The sequence below is a fragment of the Dermochelys coriacea genome, chromosome 13 (genome assembly GCF_009764565.3).
Source record: "Dermochelys coriacea isolate rDerCor1 chromosome 13, rDerCor1.pri.v4, whole genome shotgun sequence".
Lineage (NCBI taxonomy): Eukaryota > Metazoa > Chordata > Testudines > Dermochelyidae > Dermochelys > Dermochelys coriacea.
In genome coordinates, this window is record NC_050080.1 from 29,184,604 (window position 1) to 29,207,251 (window position 22,648).

Consider the following 22,648-nt stretch of genomic DNA (forward strand, 5'->3'; position numbering starts at 1 on the left):
TTAACTGACAAGTAAGCTTCAGCAGCCCCCCATCAAATGGCAAGTGGAAAGGTCTGTGGCTATGGAGCCGGGTGCGGTTCGAGGTGGACCTTTGCACCTCGCATGCTCCCTCTCCTTGTGCAAATATCACCGGAAACCTGTGGCCTGCTTATTACATAACCACAGCCTGGGTCAACAGAGAAGTTTACCATAACTTGGTGGGGCTCAGGACGTGACTTTAATGAGTTCCGGCCTTTTAAGGTCATTTCTCCCCTCCCCTGCAGCCTGCCCTGGCTGCACCACAGTTTCGTGCTAGTAGCTGGGGGCTCACCAGCCCTGCGCCCTGGGGCTGGTTTCCTGGATTCCTTGCAGCGTTCTCACCAGCTGCTACTTTAAGCAACAGGTTTGTGAACTCTTCGATAATCCTTCCCTTCCGCATCACAGCCCAAAAGGGCTGATTTCTCACTGGCAATAGCAGGCATTGAGAAGGCAATGACCCCCACCCTCAGGCATTGCTGAAAGTGTGGGCAGAGGTTCACTGGGTCAGAAATATTCACCGCCTGGATCAGAACTGGGATTCGCTTCCACACAGATCACTTCAGTGCCATGCTGCAAGCCACCCATTTGGTGAAATTCCCTCCCCCTGGGGCAAGGGAGAGAGACATTCGGGGCTGGGTATTTCTTTTAAACCTTTGTAAGGTGCCCAGACACTATGGTGCTGGGCCTGGTGTCAGAACTTGAGAGAGAAAGAGAGGCATACTTTAGTCTCCTTTGTCCCAAGCTCCCATCTTAACTGTGGCCTCGTTTAGACCTGGTGGAGGAGTCATAGACCCATAGACTTTAAGGACAGAAGTGACCATCTGATCATCTAGTCCAGTGGCTCTCAACCTTTCTAAACCACTGTACCCTGTTCAGGAGTCTGATTTGTCTTGCATATCCCAAAGTTTCACCTCACTTAAAAACAACTTGCTTACAAATCAGACATAAAAATACAAAAGTGTCCCAGTGCACTGTTACTGAAAAATAGGCTGACTTTCTCATTTTTACCATATAATTATAAAATAAATCAATTGGAATATAAATATTGTACTTATATTTCAGTATATAGTATATGGAGGAGTATAAACAAGTCATTGTCTGTATGAAATTTTAGTTTGTACTGACTTGGCTAGTGCTTTTTATGTAGCCTGTTGTTAAACTAGGCAAATATCTAAATGAGTTGATGTACCCCCGGAAGACCTCTGCATATACCCTGGGGTACACGTATCCCTGTTGAGAACCACTGATCTAGTCAGACCTCGTGCACATCACAGGCCACAGAACCTCACCCACCCACTCCTGTATTAGATCCATAATCTCTGGCTGAGTTACTGAAGTTGTCAAATCATGATTTAAAGACTTGCAGTTACAGAGAATCCACCATTTATACTAGTTTAAACCTGCAAGTGACCTGTGCCTCATGCGGCAGAAGACATCAACACCCCCCCCACCCCCCAGGATTTTTGCCCATCTGACCCAATGGACGTCCCATGGCCTGGTGAAGAAGCAGCAATTGGAAGAGGGGAGCTAGGCACAGTGGCATGAGCTGCATGCACCCTTCTGTATATTATCCTTTTAATCCTTTTCCAAGATTTTTCAGTTTTGTCTCCTGAACACCCTGATGATTTGATATTCTGGCTCCCACAGCAAGACTCCTGGGCCCAAAGCTCCCTGTGTGGAAGCCTGCTGGCATCCAGAGAGATGCACCAAGGAGGAATTTGGCATCTACTCCCCATTTTTAAAAATGAGCAGGCAGCGGTCCTGGGACAACCCCCCGTTGCTCGGTTGGGGCTTCACAACCATAAGGCAAACAGCAGCAGGCTGAATCAAGGTCACCCTTATGGAAAATGGAAACAAATACCAAGATTTCAAGGGGAAGCAATGTCCAGTGAAAAGGCTTTCGAAAGGAGTGGGGTGCAGGCAGGGGGAAGGTGGGGACTGAGGCCTGGTGCTCTCCACTCACACAGACAATCCCAGTTGCCACATTCCAGCCGCTTTACCAGGATATGCTTGGGTTCTCTCGGAAGTGAGGAGATTTCTTCATGCGGCCTGTAGGTGGCAGCATTGCAAACTGATACTGGGCCGCAGGGCTTCATACAGGGAGGAAGAACAGCACGGCAGCCTTTGAGACAGCAGAGATCTTCTGCGACGCTGCTGGCTCTCTGTGGAACATCCACCACGACTTCACTCCGAGACTTTGTTAGTATTTTTTGAAGCCCATAAGTATCTAACATCAATGAAAGAAAAGCAGTACTTGTGGCACCTTAGAGACTAACAAATTTATTAGAGCATAAGCTTTCGTGAGCTACAGCTCACTTGCATCCGATGAAGTGAGCTGTAGCTCACGAAAGCTTATGCTCTAATAAATTTGTTAGTCTCTAAGGTGCCACAAGTACTGCTTTTCTTTTTGCGAATACAGACTAACACGGCTGCTACTCTGAAACCTAACATCAATGACTGGCAGGATCTCAGGCAGAAGCAGGGAAGCCCAGAGGACACAGACTATCACTGACGACAAAGTTCTGTCCACACCTACGCTGCGGTAAATCTGGAGTAAGTACTCCATCGTCATCAGTTGACTCCAGATCTTGCTCCAGCATCTATACAATGACTCGTCTGTGTGGGAAAGCTCAGACCAGTGGGTTTGTATGGGTCATGGGGGGCAATGCTGATGAAAGGGCTCTAAAGAAAATAAGGTTGGAGACAGTCACATCGGGTCAAACCCTGAGGTTCTGGCTCAAGTTCTACCTGGCCTGTTCTCAGGCAAAACTCCCTGGGATGTTGAGAGGAATTTGCCGGAGTTAGGGCTGAGTAAGAACTGATTAAAGGAGCTGTAGCAAGAAATGTGCTTATCTGTTAAAACATTTCTAATATACAGAAAAGCTGGGGGGCATTGATCCTGGCCGTGTCAATCTCCCCTGACCGCAATGGATATTACATTACATTCCCTCCACCCCCCTCAGCTGAAAGTATCCCCCATGTAACATGGATCAGATTATATATTTGGGGTTGTGAAGGTCAGCAGTCAATTAAAGCGAACTGTGGTCCATATACTGGGAAAGAGGGCTGTGTGTCCTGCATGGAAACCTAGTTCAGTCAGACCGGGATCCAGGGAGTGTCACTGAACCTTGTTCTAGTAAATACACAGCAGGATCAGCTGAACAATCCACCTATTTAGTGAGCAAAACAACAGGAGGGTCAGCCCATGAGTGCATCCCGTTTGCCCACGTGCTTCTTTGCTTCCCATCCCTGCTCAAGCAGAGCCCTGCATGATTTCACTAGCATGTCACCGATAGATTATACGGCACTTCAGCTTTAAACCCCAGAGCATATTTCATGACTAAAACATCATAATTAGGAAGACTAGGGAGAGGAGGCACGAACAAAAGGCTCCCATGAATCTCCATAACTCTGCCAGCTGAGCACGGGGAGTTTGGAGAGATAGTATATTATCCTAGCGTGGAGGAGAGCCTTGACTCAGGCTTGCTCATCACACTCGTCCAACAAACATCTGTCTCTCAGGAGTCACGATGCATCCCCAAGGCAAAGGCACCTGGCAAATCCAGGCAAATTCAAAGCCAGGCAGCTTTTCGTTTTATTTATTTTTGAGCTACTTTGGGACCGTCAAGGGGCAAATCTTTAGGTCCAGATTGTAGCCCATCCAGTGAGCCCAGGCAGGCTCCCTCTTACTGCCCTGCATCAGCTCTCCATGTTGCAGGTAGCAACACAGGACATAGACTGATATATTGCAAGGTCAGAAGGGATCATTGTGCACATCTAGTCTGCCCTCCTGTATAACACAGGCCAGAGACCTTCCCCAAAATAACGCCTGTTTGAACGAGAGCAAATCTTGTAGAAAAACAGCCAGTCTGGATTTCAAAATTGCCAGTGCTGGAGAACCCACCACCACCCTGGGTAAATTGTTCCAATAGTTTAAAAGTGTTAACATTTGCACCTTATTTCCAATCTGGATTTGTCGAGGTTCAGCTCCCAGCCATTGGATGATGCAGGCTCTGCAGAGCTGCTTCTCCTCCTCCCATGAAGATGAGCAGAGAGCAGGTGGAGCAGGGGGGAGCCTGGGGGATTGCCTCCCACAATGCACCAGAGGGAAGTCAGGAAGCAGGTTTTGACTCTAAGTCACAGTCTGACTCCCAGACTGCAGCATAACAATGTGCTGCCCCCAAATGGGGCTGGCAACAAAGTAATAATACAGTCTGTACAGGGGACTCCGATTTCACACCCATAATTAAGTGATTTGCTCTAAATCTGTCACTGCTTATCAGAAGCATGCCGTCTGTGTGCACCAGGCAAAAGTTGCATGCCCCAAGACCCACTGTGCCCATGGGATGGTTCCATCCAGCCCAAATGCACATGGAAGATGCCATTTTATAAAACAAGATGGCATTGCCAAATAGTGCAACCTTGCACACACCATACATGTGAGGTCACGCTGCATGGAGGACACCATTTTGCATGCCTGACTAAAAGTGTCACGGCACGCCGCTGCTACTTACGCAAAACAGAATGGGAAACGTTTGAAATTCCAGTTCTGCTTACTGCCCACCTTTTTAACGTCCTGGGTTTTTGCCATATTTGGCTTACATTGCATCCTGGGATGAGTAAATCCTGAGCAGTAAGATGCCTCTCTGTACTATGTATCTATATAACGAGATTCCAGGAACGTCACTGTGTGTGTCACTCCGAAGTCTGGAATGTCTGAGTCAGTGTGAAGTGATGGAAGCAGCTACAAGCATGGCTGAGAGCAATTTCTGTTCAGAATTTCACTGGGTTCTGTCATTGCTGGATTTCGTGGTCTGTTACTGTCCCTGTTTAAAGTTCTCAGCCATTTTAATTTTAATAAATATGCCCATGCTGTGTACAGCTAGAATAAGGCATGTATCTATGCCATGCCAACAGTTCCAGACAATTGTGATATCCTTGTTAACTCAACCAATCACTACCCTCACTCTCCAGTAATTTGCATGCAATAATTTTATTGGTTGTATGATGGAGACCACAGAGCAGGTGTATTACTTGGTTCAGCTTCCATACCTGTGCACCCAACTGCTACTTACACAATTCAATGGATAGCTCCCAGCACAATCCCCACAGATGCAAATCAACACAACCACCTATTTAGCAAGCTGATCAGCACGCACAATAACCCCAAGCATCATAAATGCCTGTTGAGTCAGGGTGAAGGAATGGAACGCTACACACGTGGTTAAGGGCTCTTTCTGTTTAGAATATCACCAGGTTCAGTCATTGCTGGGATTTGTGGTCTGTTGCCATTCACTTTTTAAGTTCAGTCATTTTTAGCTTTTATACACACATGGCTTTATGAATTACTCCCATGCGACAGCACGGGCCTTCAGCTATTAGTAACACCATAAGCTGGCCTCAGCAGCACTTGGAAATCAAATCCCATGACAGCTTTATCATAGATTTCCATAGCAAAATCCACTTTCATTCATTCATAACTATGCATCCTAAATCTGTAGGAGTCTGGGTTTGCAAAAAAACCAGCATCAGGAGCTAAAAGATGGTCTTTAGTTATACCACTGCCTGCACCACTTTGCACTTGTGCAACGTTTGTACAACTCCCGGGCGCTACAGCTACATTTTTCGTGTGTGGTTTTTGTGAAGGGTGTTGTTTAAAACCCAGGGCGATGTGTAAGGCACACTTGTACTCCTAGAGCTTTTCTTTTCCTTTCTTATTTTCTATCTGCAAAATCCCCAGGGAATGGAATGCAAAAGCCTATATCAATGCAATGGCATGGCTACGAGTCTGTACACAAAGGACCTGCTTTCCAGCCCCATGGGAGGGTGGTTTTTGTGCGAGTGCCGTGCCTAAAACATTACACACTGTGGACATGAAAAGGAGTTGGATGTCAGCAGTCCCACGATGGGCCAGAATCAGTCCGGGTCTGAGTAGTTTCAACTCCATTGGCTTCAATATGCCAAAACTACAAGTAAACTCAGCTCAGCTGATTTCAACAGGATTGCACTTGCTTGTGCCAGAGTTGAGTCCTAGGAGTTCACTGGTCCCTGCAGAATCCAGTGGACTATTAGGGAGTAGGCACCGACTGAAACAAAACATAGCGTTGGTACCTACACAGACACAGAGAAGAGAGAGAAGGAAAAATCAGTGAATCTGATACAGTGATGAGTTTGCCCCCATAGGAAGATCTGTTCATTGCCTCAGGTAGTCATGCAGGTGCGTTCCTCTGCAACAGCCTAGTGCACTAGCTTAGAACAAGAGCAGCAGAGAAAGACCAACTCTATGGAAAAGAGCACTGTGCAGAGTCACTATGATGATGGGCCTCAGGCAGCCATCCTGAATTGTGAGGTCTGATTGCGGGGTGCACAGTGTTCTCAAAGAAAGATGCTTTACACTTAATGAATTATTATTACTATTGCAGTAGCACCTAGGAGCCCCAGGCTGAACTAGGCCCCCACTGTGTCAGGTGCTGTACAACCACAGAGCAAAGATGATCCCACAGAGCTTACTTCAAAGAACACCTGGAAGTGATCTAGTGGGAAGGGCAGTGAACTGGGAGCCAGAAGATCTAAGTTCCATTCCTAGCTCTGTCACTGACTTGCTGTGTGAAATTTGGCAAGTCCCTGCACCTCTCTGCCTCAGTTTCCCCTCCCAACCTTTGTCTGTCTCATCTATTTGGAAGGTAATCTCTTTTGGGCATGGGCCATATCTCTGGATGTGTTTGTACAGCAACCACCACAAAGGGGCCAGGATCTTAGCTGAAGCCTCTAGAGGTGACTGTAATAAAATAAAATTAATAAGGGCCTGATCCAAACCCCACTGAAATAAATGGAGAGACTTTTACTGATTTCAGTGGACTTTGGACTAGGTTCAGGCTGATGAAGAAGCTTTGGTGGCTGGATTTCACCGTGTTCACTCATGCTGAGTAGTGTTGGTACCACCTGCCTCTGTGAGCAGTTCCACTGACACCCGAGGGACTAACTGTAGAGTAGGAAGGCACTACGTGCTGTAAGAAAGGGTCACAGAGTCTGTACCTTTCTGAGCAGCACCTATTACTTCCCCCCATCCGTACTCAACCTGCTCAGAGAATTATGAGCCAGATCAGCGCCAAGAGAATACACCATATACACCAGCTAAGCATTTGGTCCATATATAGAGAATCTAATCCATTGTAGGTATTTATACGGTTCCAATCACTGGAGTATTGAGCCCCCATTGTTCCTGCTTGAATACCCAATATATGTCCTAACAGCACTTGTCTCGATGAATCGCCTGCACGGCCCCTTCAGTGCTTGCCAGCTGCACGGCTGGATTTAGGCACATTACTATTCTCCTGCACTGGGCTCCACAGTCACAGAACAGGCTGTACATACCAGAGAGAAAACTGTCGCTCAACTGCTCCTCAGAGCAGAGGAAGGTTACTTCCACTCTTCAAAGCTAGGGTTAGACAATTTGCTGCAATAGCTTCCCCCAGTAATATATAGATACATGCGACCAAATATGGCAGGCGCCCAGCATGGCTTAACAGAGAAATCTTCGGCGAGCTGAAACACAAAAAGGAAGCTTTACAAGAAGTGGAAACTTGGACAGACGACTAGGGAGGAGTATAAAAACATTGCTCGAGCATGCAGGGGTGTAATTAGCAAGACCAAAGCACAATTGGATTTGCAGCTAGCAAGGGATGTGAAGGGTAACAAGAAGGGTTTCTGCAGGTATGTTAGCAACAAGAAGAAGGTCAGGGAAAGTGTGGGCCCTTTACTGAATGGTGGAGGCTACCTAGTGACAGATGATGTGGAAAAGCTGAAGTATTCAATCCTATTTTTGCCTCAGTCTTCACAAACAAGGTCAGCTCCCAGACTGCTGCACTGGGCAGCACAGTCTGGGGAGGAGGTGAGCAGCGCTCAGTGGTGAAAGAACAGGTTAAGGACTATTTAGAAAAGCTGGACATGCACAAGTCCATGGGGATGGATGCAATGCATCTGAGGGTGCTGAGGGAGTTGGCTGATGTGATTGCAGAGCCATTGGCCATTATCTTTGAAAACTCATAGCGATCTGGGAAGGTCATGGATGATTGGAAAAAGGCAAATATAGTGCCCATCTTTTAAAAAAGGAAGAAAGACAACCTGGGGAACTACAGCCTCACCTCAGTCCCCAGAAAAGTCATGGAGCAGGTCCTCAAGGAATCCGTTTTGAAGCACTTGGAGGAGAGAAAGGTGATCGGGAACAGTCAACATGGATTCACCAAGGGCAAATCATGCCTGACCAACCTGGTTGCCTTCTATGATGAAATAACTGGCTATGTGGATATGGGAAAAGCGGTGGATGTCATATACCTTGACTTTAGCAAAGCTTTCGATGCAATCTCCCACAATATTCTTGCCAGCAAGTTAAAGAAGTATGGATTGGATGACTGGACTATAAGGTGGATAGAAAGCTGGCTAGACCATCAGGCTCAATGGGTAGTGATTAACAGCTCAATGTTTATTTGGCAGCCGGTATCAAGCAGAGTTCCCCAAGGTCGATCCTGGGGCTGGTTTTGTTCAACATCTTCATTAAATGTTCATTAATGATCTGGATGGTGGGATGGATTGCACCTTCAGCAAATTCGTGGATGACACTAAGCTGGGGGGAAGAGGTAGATACACTGAAGGGTAGGGATAGGGTCCAGAGTGACCTAGACAAATTAGAGGATTGGGCCAAAAGAAATTGGATGAGGTTCAACAAGGATAAGTGCAGAGTCCTGCACTTAGGACGGAAGAATCCCATGCACCGCTACAGACTAGGGACCGACTGGCTAAGCGGCAGTTCTGCAGGAAAGGACCCAGGGATTACAGTGGACGAGAAGCTGGATATGAGACAACAGTGTGCCCTTCTTGCCAAAAAGGCTAACGGCATATTGGGCTGCATCAGTAGGAGCATTGCCAGCTGATTAAGGGAAGTGATTATTCCTCTCTATTCGGCACTGGTGAGGAGTATTGTGTCCAGTTTTGGGCCCCCCACTACATAAAGGATGTGGAAAAATTGGAGAGAATCCAGTGGAGGGCAATAAAAATGATTAGGGGGTTGGGGCACATGACTTATGAGGAGAGGCTGAGGGATCTGGGATGATTTAGTCTGCAGAAGAGAAGAGTGAGGGGGGATTTGATAGAAGCCTTCAACTACCTGAAGGGGGGTTCCAAAGAGGATGGAACTAGGCTGTTCTCAGTGGTGGCAGATGACAGAACAAGGAACAATGGTCTCAAGTTGCAGTGGGGGAGGTCTAGGTTGGATATTAGGAAAAATTATTTCACTAGGAGGGTGGTGGAGCACTGGAATGGGTTACCTAGGGAGGTGGTGGAATCTCCATCCTTAGAGGTTTTTAAGGCTCAGCTTGACAAAGCCCTGGCTGGAATGATTTAGTTGGGGTTGGTCCTGCTTTGAACAGGGGGTTGGACTAGATGACCTCCTGAGGTCTCTTCCAACCCTAATCTTCTGGATTCTGATAGAGGAAACACACATGTTAAAAGGACCCAGCAACAACTGAACCTAATCATTATTATGATGACTATTATTATTTATTTATTTGTTGTGCCATAACATGTAGCAGCCGCAGTCATGGAGCTGGACCTCACTATGCTGGGTGCTTTCAAAAACAGAACAAAATATAGCCCATACCCTTAAAATCTTACTATCTAAGTGCTATTTAAGTGCTGTTCTCTCATGGCTAGGCTTAGACACAAGGGAATTTGAGTGTCAAAATGTTCAGAACCAGAGCTAGTCAAAAGTTTTTGAAGGAAAAAATTTCCCCTTGAGAAATTGAGTTTTGCCTTAATTAAATGGGTCATTGGGCAAATTTGTTATTTGCGATTTTATATGCAAATTTCTAAATGAAATTAAAGTAAAATTTTTATTTTTAATTTTATTTTTTCATCTTGGTTTTTGGAAACCATTCCCCACCTCCCAAGTTTGGATTTTTCTCCCCTTTCTTTTGTTTTCCGTTTTTTGCCACCAAAGGACTGATGGCCAGGGGTGGGAAGGAGGTTATTTTCCTTTTTGTTCCTGGTTTCCTGTTTTCCACTCTGCAACTTTAAACAAGGACATCAGCGGTGGAAACATGGTGGGCACAGCAAGACAACTGGAATGCCGTAATCCTGCCACAGTTCCGAAGTTGGAGAACTTTTCAAAAAAGACCGGAAACAAAGGAAAAGAAAAGGAAGACAAAACTGAACCCTGGACACTATCACTTGAATGCACTTTGTGGCAAAAAGCGAGGAAGGAGGAAAATGGAAATTTTGAAACTTTAAAAAAAAATCATAGATATTGAAAAAAATAAACCAAAAATTGTTTCATTTCTAACCCTGCAAAATGGAAACACCTGGGAAATTTTTAAGCAAAATTGTTTTTTCCATTTTTCAGGCCACTCTATTCAGAATAAAATACCAACTCCTGGTCTTGGTTCTGGATTTCCTTCAGAACCCAAACCCTGAATAAGGTTTTTTTGAAGGTTCACAAACATTTTAAGTGGAGCAGTTGTGTTCCAGGCAAACCCCTCCGCGTTTGTTTTGACTCAAAACAAAATGAACCTTTGAGGTTTCAGTTGAACGTTGCTTTTAATTTTGGGACAAACAGTGCAAAATTCAGAAGGTATGCAGGCCAATAGGAATCAGCCTCTCTCCCCAAAATGTTATTGAAAGCTATGGGAACTGAAACTGCTGTGTTTCACACTGATATAGGAAACAGCCCAGAGCAGATAGCTATGAGTATGTTTGTCTTTGGTTGCAAACTCTGGCTGCCTGAGATCACAGCGAGTGCGAGTTGTATCATATTCAGAGCACAATGCAGCTTCTTCTCACGGGTGTCCTGTCAGTAGAGGAGACAGCAAAGCAGCCTTGCATCTTTGCTCCTTTGAAATCAATGTCTAAGGATGCTCGTTCAGCAACCAGAGTGAGCAGGGAACATGGTGCAAGGAGCTCCCCTTGGATGCTCTTTGAGGATGGAGAAGCTTTTAAATACGTTACTCCATCATGTCTCTCCTTTTCCCTCTGATGCTTTTAGCAACAAGAAGCGCCTTGCATAGTGTTATTCTCCAGGGACACGCAGTAGAGGCGAGTCAATGTTCATGTCCTTTCTGTCATAGTTTTCTGAGACTGATGAACCCAGCAAGTCATAGGGCTGCCCAAACCCCTTACCAGAGTCCTGGCACAGAGGTGAGTAAGGAAACCAGACAAGGATCAGATCTCACCCTTTGCAAACAGCCTGGTATGCACCTATAGAAATATTTGGAATAAATGCACTGAAAGAAAATTCGGTGTCAACCTTGCCCCAGGCCAATAAATATTACAGTATTCTAAAGTTGCCAGAAACAATACTTTGGATCAGGCTTGTGTGGTCAATAAAAGAAAAGGGTTAATATGTTCTACAACACCTTAACCCTGGGTCTCTGCTTCCTCTCCCCAGGCCATTCCCACTCCCTGAGGAATTCCAAACCCCAGTGGCTTCTCCCAGCCCTTCTCCATATTCTAAGAGTTATGATCATCCAATCAGGAAACTGAAATGATATCACATGATACATGACCAATCAAAAGTAACAGAGACAGATAAACTTTAGACTATCGAGCATCAGCGCTCCCTAGAGTAGGAAAAAATTTAAAAAAAGCTATTCTGGCCAGCGATTGAGTGAGATCCCGGACTACTCCCAGGCCTTACCCCTCTCGCCTGCTGCAGGAAGGATCAAGTGAGGCCGCCTGCTCATAGTAAGCGGATTTTGCCTTCTTTCTTTGTTTAATTGCCTATTGTGTCTATATTTTGCTTGTTGCTTGTTTGGGGGGCTTTTTCGGGGTGTGGCTTCCGCTTTTTTGGGGGAGGATTGTTTTTGTTTTTAATTTCCCGCCGGAGAGTGTGATTGGCTCTTGGTTGCACAATCTGTCTTCTCTGTGCATGAGCCCACTGCAAAAAAAAAAAAAAGCTTAAAATGCTGCTTTTGGTGACTACCTATTTCTGGGTGAATGTGAACACAGAGGAAATTGCAGCTTGTTTCCAGAAATTCCAACAGGAGAAAACAAAAATCATTGATTTGCTGTAGACTGTTTGCTCATCTCAAGTAGTCAGTCAGTGCATTTATCCCCCAGCCTCATCCGGAGCATGAATCACAGACGGACATGCACAAAGGCAGAGCTCCATTATGGGCAGGCGCAGTGCTCTGCATTGGTGGCCCTCCATTGCTCCCCTACTGAGTATCTCTGAGCTCTAAATTGACTCCACTAGCTAAAGGGACAGGAATCCTAAGCAGGGAATTACCACAAAGAGCCAAATGCTTTTGTTGTTTTCTGGTTCCTGTACTAGAGTGGGGGATAGGACTTGTTTTCCTGGATCCATTTAGAAACCCGTGTCCCACACATTTTTATCATGATCTGCCTGGGAACCTGACAGAAAGAACATAACAGGGAAGCCTTATTATCCCACAGCTGTTACATTAAATTGCTTAGAAAAGATGACATTTTGAGAAAATTGTCCCAACAAGCACCCTCTCCTGGCCTCCACTGCTGCCGTGCAGCTGCGACGGCAGTGGGACTGTGTGTGTAGGTTGTGCGGGAAAGTGTTGTTACACATCATTGTGCTGAATGGAGGGAAATGACCCAATAAAAACCCTTGATGGCAGATATTTCTAGATCACTCTGTGCCTTCTGCTCTTGCTATTCATGCACCAATCACCTACTTTCCCCCCAAATAAAGCAATCATGAGTTGCTTGAATCCCTCACACAGAGAATGAGCTCTGAGTGGCACAATAAAGAAATACCTGGAGATAAGGATTCTTCTTAGTTATACTCACCGGCCAAACCATTTTGGAACAAATTCTGCCACCTTCACTCCTGCTGACTTGTAACATACTCCTTGGTTGCTCCCATTCATTTCACTGAGAGTTCTCAAGTACTAAGGTCCAGATCCCCAAAGGTATTTAGATCTTTAACTCCTGCCAAAACCAATGAGAATTAGGCACCCTCATACCTTTAAGTATCTGGACCCAAGATACTACTCAGAGGGAATAAAGAGGGCAGATTCTGACCCTTTAGTTGTATAAATTGATAGACTCCAAGGCCAGAAGGGACCATAGTGAACATCTACTCTGACCTCAAGTATAACACAGGCCAGAGAACTGCCCCAAAATCATTTCTAGAGCAGATCTTTTAGAAAAACAGCCCATCTTGATTTAAAAATTGTCACTGATGGAGAATCCACCACCACCCTTGGTAAGTTCTTCTGATGATTAATTCCATTCACTGTTAAAAATGTACACTTTATTTAAATTATATACATATATAATTTATATATATTACTCATCTACAGCACTTCTATTAACTACTTTATTTTAGTGTTATTAATAATAATTATTATTAGTAAAAGTAGATCCCAAAGGTCTCTGACAGATCGGAGCAACATTGTGCTGGGAACTGTACAAACACATAGCAGAAGATAGGCCCCCCCTGAAGAGCTTATAGTCATAGAATCATAAAACCACAATATTAGAAGGGACTGCAAGGTCATCTCATCCAACTCTCTGCCAAGATGCGGGATTTGTTGTGTCTAAACCAGCCAAGACAGATGCTCTCCAGCCTCTTTTTGAGAGCCTCCAGTGAAGGAGCTTCCACAACCTCCGTAGGCAGTGTGTTCCATTGTCCTACTGCTCTTACAGGTAGGAAATTTTCCCTGAGATGTAATGTAAATCTGCTTTGCCGTAGTTTGAACCCATTGCCTCTATGTTTTCCTGGATCCATTTAGAAACCTGAGTCCCACGCATTTTTATCATGATCTGCCTGGGAACCTGACAGAAAGAACATAACAGGGAAGCCTTATTATCCCACAGCTATTACATTAAATTGCTTAGGAAAGATGACATTTTGAGAAAATTGTCCTAACAAGCACCAGGAGAACAACTTTTCTTTAGGTAGTATTTGAAGACCACTATCATCTTCCCACTTAATCTCCTCTTTTCCAAACTAAACAGACCCAGTTCCTTCAGCCTTTGCTCATATGGCTTTTCATGAAAAGATCTTAAAATACTTCTGGAAAAGGGAGTGATCTGAACCATGCACCCTCCTGAGTTAGAGAAATAGGGTTTGTGATCCTTGTTTTACGGATGGGAAACTGAGACACTATGGGTAAAATTCTCAAAAGCACTTCAGGCAGGTCTACACTGACAGCTGTGTCTAGACTCTGCACGCCAGCTAACAGGGGTATAAATAGCAGTGTAGAGACTGCTTAGGTGGGTACAGGGCCTTACACACCTGAACCCCAAGGTATGTATGCTACATGGCTCTCCAGATGGCCAAGCCATCTCTACCCCATCTACACTGCCATTTTTATCAGTGTGGTGTCCCACTGTTTCCATCCTTTCCTGCTGCAGTGAAAGACTCTGGCAGGGGGGAAAGGTGGCAGCTCCCCGCTGCTGGAGCCTCTCCCCATGCCTGCCCCCGCCCAAGCCTTTCATTGCCGCATGTGAGTGTGGACACCACCTGCCTTTCACTGCAGCGTGTAGCTAGATGCCCTAGATGCCGCTGCAAGTGTAGACAAGGTCTAAGTGACTTAGAAAGCCTGAAAGTCACCAGGACTTAGCCTCTTAAATCACATAGATGCTTTTGAGACCTTTAGCCAGAGAGGGTAAATGACTCACTCACGGTCACACTAAGGCAGTAGCAGAGACAGGAGCAGAATGCAGCTGTCCTGACTCTAGCGGAGCACTAAGGCTGGGGTTTACAAATGGGGCCTGTTATCATGTGCTGCTCGCCTCTCACAAGCACCCCCTGGCCAGGTGCACATGTGCCTCCCTCAGCTTGTGCTGCTTGCACTGTTGGTTGTTCTGGTCTTCTCAGGCGGGTGCTGTGTGACTCAGCCCTGCAGCCCCATCCCTGGGCTCAGGCCTCAATTAGTCCAATAGGGCCCATTGCCAGACCCTCAGTTACTAATGTCTACAGCCCAGACCTGGGCTAGCTTTCAATTCTCTCTCGACCCTGGTATGGGGCCATGCCCCCAGGGCTTCCTCTCTGGAGCCTTTTCGCCCTTGGCAGTCAGTCTCTGATTCCAGCTCTCCAGCTGAGGCCCTCATTGGTCCCTTTCTGGGGATGTATCAGAGTCCACAAATGCTCACCCTCTTCAGTCCCTTTCTCTGGGCCTGTTAAATTCCCCTCTTTGGGGTTAGGCCACTCCACCTGTGGCCAGAGTGGGGTCCTGGGCTCGCCCACTACTCCAGACCCTCCCACTATTCCAGGCCCCAACCCAGAGACCCTCTAAACCCACCCATTGCTTCCCCCTAAATCTGCTGCTACTGCTCCTTGGGCCACTTCCCACATGGCCCCTTCACCTTCACTCTTACCTCAGGGTTCTTCCAGCTTAAGTCCCAGTAGCCAGTCAGGAGTTCCTTCCTGCTTCCCCAGCCCTTGCCAGCAACTGCCTGTTCCTGGTGCTGCAGCTTCTTCAGCCAGCCAGGAGCACCCTCCGTGGTCCTCTAGCTCCAGGCAGCAACTTTTGCTCAGGCCCTGCAGCTCCTTTTAACTGGGCCTGCAGCACTCTGATTTGTTGATCCCTGTAGCCTCTCTCTGATTGGCTGTTTCCCCCCACAGCCTCTCTGTGCAGTCTGGAGCACTCACCTCTATTGTTCTTTCTGTGGTGGGGTGTGCTAGGACCATGAGGCTTCAAGCAGGGGGCCTGGTGGCCTAGTGTACCCTATCACAGGTGCCTAAAAGAATGAGGTGCTCAGATCAATGGGACTGATGCAATCAATGGGTCTAATTCCCTTAGCCCCTCTGAAACCCACAGTCTGGCTCACACTCAGCCCCTGTGACTGAGAACTAAGAAACAGGGCTTTTATTATGAAATCTGGATCTCCTGTCTCTGAGCCACTTCTGAGACTTTTCCCTGCACCTTGGGTCTTTTTACTGAGTTCTCATTTTTACTGGGATCCTTCTGGCACCATGCACAATTCTCCCACCCTGTCAATGCCCATTACAGATCTACAAAGAAAAGCGAATCTGCAGCATATGGGCAGGAGACTTCCCCCTGTGGTCCTCTGGGAGGTATTACAAGGGCAGTGTGATTTCCACATTGGGGAATATATAATTGCCCATCTAAGCCTTCAAGTGTTCATTGCATAAATGCCTCAGCCTAGCAGATCCACCCACGTTTAGGACGTGTGTTTTCTTGCATGTTTGCTGAGCTTGGAATCTGCAGTGTTCACTTATGCTTCCAAGCTAAACTTTGCAGGATTACTGCATTTTATAAGCACATTTCTGGGGGTACATACTATCTGACCATAGCAGGTCCAATTTCATGGGGGTGTTAGACCACTGTGAAGCTTCTAAGATAAGAAGGGGTGTCTGCAGTAATCTGAATCCAATTACTAAAGGTCCCTGAAGGCCAAATTTTCAGAAAGCCCTCAATCTTTTGCCTGCAATTGCACCCACAATTAAACATGCCCGTCTATATGCACACAATTTTTCATGCCCCATATTGTTTGCAAGAGAATGTGCACACACAGCTATATGTATAAACATGGGGGCATGCAAAATCCCACTCACACAGAGTTGAGCAATCAAACTAGAGTTCAATTTCAGAAGCCCACTTTTGACGATTTGATCCCCAAGGATGCAGAAAAAACTATTTTTTGAAGTCATAAGACTAGGCTTAGAAGCAGTCTTTAGAAGCAGCTATTCCTCTCCCAGAAATGGTTACGGGCTTCTCTGACCATGATGACCTTGGGTCACCCCACATACCATGTCCCTTAACCATTCAGCACCACGGCCAGAGCATGAGGAGAGCAATACAGAAACACTCTAGTACGAAGATGAAAACAGGCAGAAACAAAAAATCTCCACTATATTATTGATGCCTCTCCCCGGCGCCCCTCCCCCAATCATTTCTCTGACCCAGTCCATGTTCCATGGAAAGAACAGATATTTTATTTAAAGGTGTTTTGAACGTTTTCATTTGTGCTCTTTTCTTTGTGACCCCCTCTCAGATGTTTGGTGGTTCCAGCTAAGTAACCAGACTGAAGGGGTCTCTAATTTGTGGGCTGACTGCACACAAATACTCTGGGCTAATTCTGTTGCATGCTCCCAACTTCAGGCTGTTTATTAGCTCATCTGTGTTATTACCCAGCGAGTGGAGTCTCCGCTTTGTATCCAAAAGGCTGCATTGTCCTGATACAATCCCTTCCGATGAAGCCAGTGAGAGTAATGCTGATTACACAGTAAGACCGGGGGAGGACTCTGTCAGCTTCGTAGAAGAGTGTAACCTATACTCTTTACCCCATCAAAACTAACTGTCATTTTATAGCCATAACTATCTCCCATGACAAAAATTCACCTGGAAAGCAATGACATGTACATTAATTATACATTGAAAAGCAGTAAAAGTTTTCCTCTATCCCATCAACTTGCAGTGCAAGAGGCTTTGTTCATAATAAAGGTTTAATGTGATTACATTCTGAGGAACTGTATTATAGCAACGGGACTAACTGCAGTCAGTGGCATAAAACGGGGGCGGGAGGAAGACGGGGAAGAGTTGGCTGCCCTTAAAGTCAAGGCTGTGTGCTGGGACAGGCCTGGAGCACTATCCCTGCAGCTGCTCAGCAGCCATGTCTGGACCAACTGCAAGTGTTGGGAGACAGAGAGCAGGACAGAGAAGTCAAGTGGTAGTGCTGCCATCCCAAGGGGCAGTGACAGGACACTGACCCCATCCAATGGCCTGCCTGTGGGGCGTGTTGTCAGAAATCCTTCTCTGGATTTCTGTTTGCAGAGTTTCTGCCTGGGTGCTCAGCAGAGCCAGAACACAACGGACCTGTTATTAAGTAATTTGACGGGTAAGAATGTTCGGTTCAGTCCCCTGCTCCAAAATGAATCGGGAGCATTTTGGGGTAGAGGATGGCTTTGTTTTTTGGCTAATGATAAAAGCTAAGTTCTGCTGAAACAATGGTCAACAGGGGCTGTAAGACCTCCACCCTAGAGCACTATTGGGGCTTTACTACACAAATATATTTGTTTGCACTGGAGCTAGTTGAAAAATGGCAACAATTTTTCATTAAGAATTTCTAAAACATTTTCGTGCTCCAAGCTTTGAAGCACGAGTTTTCGTTTATTTATCTTTTTTTTTCAAAAATGTTTGTTTAAAAATGTTTTTATTCCTGCCATCCCCCTCTCTTTTTCTTTGTTACCTTTGGAAAAGGGGGTGGGTGGAAAGGAAAAAAAAAACCTGTAAAAATAAACCAAAAATGTTTTTGTTTTCAGGTTTTGTTGAAAAACCAGAACATTTTTAAAAAACAAAGTTTTTTTCCATGACGTTGTGTTTTTTTAAAAAAGCCATTTTCCAATTAGAGCTGGGAAAACATTTTCATCAACTTTTTTTTCCCCTAGCAAAAAACTTGCAGATTTGATGTCAATTTCAATTAATTGTTTTGCTTTAAAAAGGGGGTTCTAAAAAAAGCCACTTCCAAATATTTCATTTCAACATTTTTAAAACAAAACATTTTGACTTTTTGATTCAAAATAATTTTTGCATCAAATTCCTTTAATTTTACTTTTAAAAAATTAAATGTTAAAAATGTTCAAAAGCTAAAGATTTTTTTTACTTTGTGTCTCTAACATTTTTGAAAAAAAAATTTTATTTCAATCCAAATATATTTTTTCCACATTTTTTCAGGTTTACAAACAAACCACAAAATCCTTTATTTCCACAGCTCTACTTTCAGTTAAAACATATTTCATTTGAAAAATTATGATGAGCCTCTTGATGTATTTTAAATGTGGTGTACATAGTAGAATGTCCCATCAAAAGGTAAGCTAAATTCTCTTTGTTGCTTCCAAACATTCTCCGTCACTCTGAGAGCAGAACATGTGCTAACTGTTTCAGCATTTTGTAGGTTCCTGAATAGGGTGGGCACAGTACACTGTGCAGTTCGGGGTGTGTGTGTGTGTGTGTGTGTGTGTGTGTGTGTAAAGTAATAGGGACTCCTTTGCTAAATGCGTATGAGCAGCATTATTTTATTTTCGAGTGGAAAAATGGTCCGGGTCCTTCACCAATAAATTCATCAAAAGGACCAACAAAACAGATGAACTTCTCCTAAGAGCCATCTGATGGGTGTCAAGATGGGTACATCAGACCCAGTAGCCTGGAGAAAGGGTCAGTGTTACTCTAAAACAAATGTGATTTTAAAAGAATGTAAAAATTGAAAGTATTTCCTACTGAACTATGTCCCTTGTTGTTATTATACTGTATTCCATGGAGATGGAGCCAGTTGCTGGGTGGCTTATCTTAAGGCACAGCATTACTTGCTGGGACCTGTAGTCTTCACAGACCTCCCTGTTGTTAAAGATGAGAGGAGCTGCAAACAGTTCAGTTGCTTTGTCGGCTAGATTCCTGGCAAGTTGCCCCTGCAGCCCTTGATTGGGTGGCCTCTCTTCCTAAGATGTGATACTTCCATGTTGACTGCTGAGGAGGCTGATGGAAAAGACAGGCTAGTCAGCGTTCACCTTGCTCAGAGGGAGCATTTAAGGGTATTTTTGCCAAGCTTGTTTCACTTGAGGGGTGAGTAGTTCAAACTGAAATGCAAATGGATGCCATGGAAACTACCATTACTGCAGTGAAAGTGAGAGCCAAGGCGCAGAATGAACCTTACAAATCCCTAGTCCCAAGCAATGCTGCAGCAGAATGAAGGACTGGAGTTTTGGCATCTCAACTGTGGGCTACGAACGAGAGGATGCTGGACATTCCTCCTGGTGGGGGGGCTCCAGAGCTGCTTCCATTCAGGGACAGAGCAGGATTGACCATTCCAATAATGCTGAGCATCATCTAGATTCCATATGGCACTTTCCACCCAGAGAACTCACTGATATGGAGAAGTAGCATCATCCCTATTTTACAAAAGGGGAAAACGAGCTGCAGAGGGGTTAAGAAACTTACCCAATGAGCCACTGGTGGAGACAGGAAGAGAATCCAACTTCTCTTGACTGGTGACCAATCCCTTGGCTTGCCTGCCTCCTTTAGAAAGGCTGTAGTGAGGCTCTGTTACCCATAGAGGGCACTTATGGCTGTTTGTTGAGATTATTAAGGAGATGTCCTGCATTCATTGAATAGTTTATGGCAAATAAAGATCACCCTTTGGGATGCTCCCAAATTGTTCACTTTGATTAGTCGCTAATTGTTATCTGTGCTTTTTGATTAGTCAGCTATGTCACATGATATTGTTCCTGTTGTCTTATTGGTTGGCTGAAACTTTTCAAAGAGGAGAATAATGCATATCAACTAAGTGCACGTCATAAGAATATAAGAACGGCCATACTTGGTCATCTAGCCCATCCATCTAGCCCAGTATCCTGTCTTCTGACAGTGGCCAAGGCCAGGTGCCCCAGAGGGAATGAACAGAACAGATAATCATCAAGTGATCCATTCCTTGTCACTCATTCCCAGCTTCTAGCAAACAGAGGCTGGGGACACCATCCCTGCCCATTGATGGACTGGTAAGTTTAATTATTAATCCATTAATCCATTAATTTATCTAGTTCTTTTTTGAACCCTGGTATAGTCTTGGCCTTCACAACATCCTCTGGCAAGGAGTTCCACAGGTTAACTGTGCATTGTGTGAAAAAATACTTCCTTTTGTTTGTTTTAAACCTGTTGCCTATTAATTTCATTTGTTGATCCCTAGTTCTTGTGTTATGAGAAGGAGTCAATAACACTATTTACTTTCTCAAAACCAGTCATGATTTTATAGACCTCTGTCATATCCCACTTTAGTCGTCTCTTTTCCAAACTGAAAAATCCCAATCTTATTAATCTCTCCTAATATAGCAGCCGTTCCATACCCCAATCATTTTTTGTTGCCCTTTTCTGAACCTTTTCCAATTCTAATATATCTTTTTTGAGATGGGGCAATCACATCTGCATGCAGTATCCATGTACTATGGATTTATATAAAGACAATATGATATTTTCTGTCTTATTATTTATCCCTTTCTTCATGATTCCAATATAAATTATAGAAACTTTGGGGATTCCTAAAGACTCTCTCTGAGACACTGTGGCAGGCTGGCTAGAAGTGTAAGCCATTGGTTAGGCTACTGGCCTAAAACTTGGTGGACTGGTGGTCGATCAATCCTCCGCTCTGCTACAGACTTTGTGACCATGGGCAAATCACTTAGCCTGTCTGAGCCTCAGTGCCCCACATGTATAATGGGAATAATAGCCCTGCCTTACAGGGGGGGTTGTGAGGCTAAATATGTTACAGGTTGGGAGGTAGTCAGATAGTATGGTGATGGAGGCCAGATAAGTATGATGGATAGTTTGAATACTCATAAGCAACAAATCTCCTGACACTGCAGATAACAGAGAATTGAGCAGGCCAGTTTTATTTGCAAAAATATTTACCCAATTTTTTTTGCATTCTTTGAGCTGCTTTACCCACAACTAATAATGGTAGAGTAACAAAAATCTCCTCTCTAATGTGTTTGCAATGTAATAAACTAACCCCACTTGGAATAAAACCTAACACAATTACTGTGCCAGGTATTATGCTGATTTATCAAATCGCAGTTGAAAGTCAAGAAGAGTTGAGGATATAGTGATAAAACGGCTGATCTAAAATCGGACTCTAAATTACCTTTCTGCCCGGCATGATATTTCAACCAGAAGAATTGTTATTCCTCTGATCTCTCCTCTTCAAAAATCAGAGTGCAAACTGCTCATTTTGCACTCCTCGCCCATTGGAGTAAGTCCTTTCCATGCACTCGGTGCTTTATAATTAGCGATTAAAGGGGCACTAGGCATTTTGGAGCACTGTGCCCAAATAACACAAACAGCATTCAGTGGAAGGGGGGTGGAAAATCAAACAGAAAATGGAAGCAAAGCTAATGCATTCTGGAGCTGCCAGCCCAGGACAAAGTGCCTGTTACAGGTCCTTTTTATATATAAAGGAAGGAAGAGATTAAAGGCCAGATTCTATCCTTGGTGCCAGTGAGCAGCTTCCAGTGACTTGACTGGATATGCACACATCCAGGGGCAGAAACTGGCTGGGTGGGGTTTGAGTCAGTCCATGCTTGCAGGTTGCAATATCTCCTCTAAACTAGAAGGGCAGGGCATCGAGTCTCCCACCCCTCTGTACCTGGGCAAATAGCAGCACTTGGGGTTGTTCTGCGGTTCATGGAGTTGTCCTTCAGGTGACGCAGGGAGAGGGGTCTCTTCTGAAGTGGTCCAGATGAACACTGGACAGATGGCCTCTGATCTGTGGCTAATTCTTGCTTCTCTCTGCTCCCCATGAGCCTAGGACGCCCTTCATAAAGAGAAGATTAGTCCAACACTCTGTTTAACATTCATCTTCCACTTTGTAGAGCACCCCCGAAGGATTTGTGAACACAGGCCAGGGACTCTGGTTATACCATGTGCCCACGATGGAGTGTACTGGCTTTGGTGCCCTCTGGAGCAGTTCCTGGAAAGCTGGCACTCGTAGGAGTAGGTCCTACTGAGCTCAGTAGCAGCATGGAGTTTGGTGGTTAAATCAGTGTGGGAGTTCTCAGTGACCTCTGATGCAATCACATTCAGCTGTGCCGAGCCAAGCTCCAGTTACTTGTGGCTGGCCCTGGCCCAGAGACTGTATTCTAATGTACCTG

The 22,648-nt window shown here is 45.1% G+C and overlaps 1 long non-coding RNA gene across 1 annotated transcript; it reads right to left on the minus strand.

Annotated features, from left to right (window-relative positions):
* Positions 1 to 10,036: 10,036 nt before the first annotated feature.
* Positions 10,037 to 15,504, minus strand: LOC119842375. Its single transcript, XR_005288723.2, has 3 exons — positions 15,367 to 15,504; positions 12,829 to 12,969; positions 10,037 to 11,265 (listed from the first exon to the last, which is right to left on the minus strand). It is a non-coding gene; the product is annotated as an uncharacterized LOC119842375 (long non-coding RNA).
* Between the last annotated feature and the right edge of the window lie 7,144 nt (positions 15,505 to 22,648).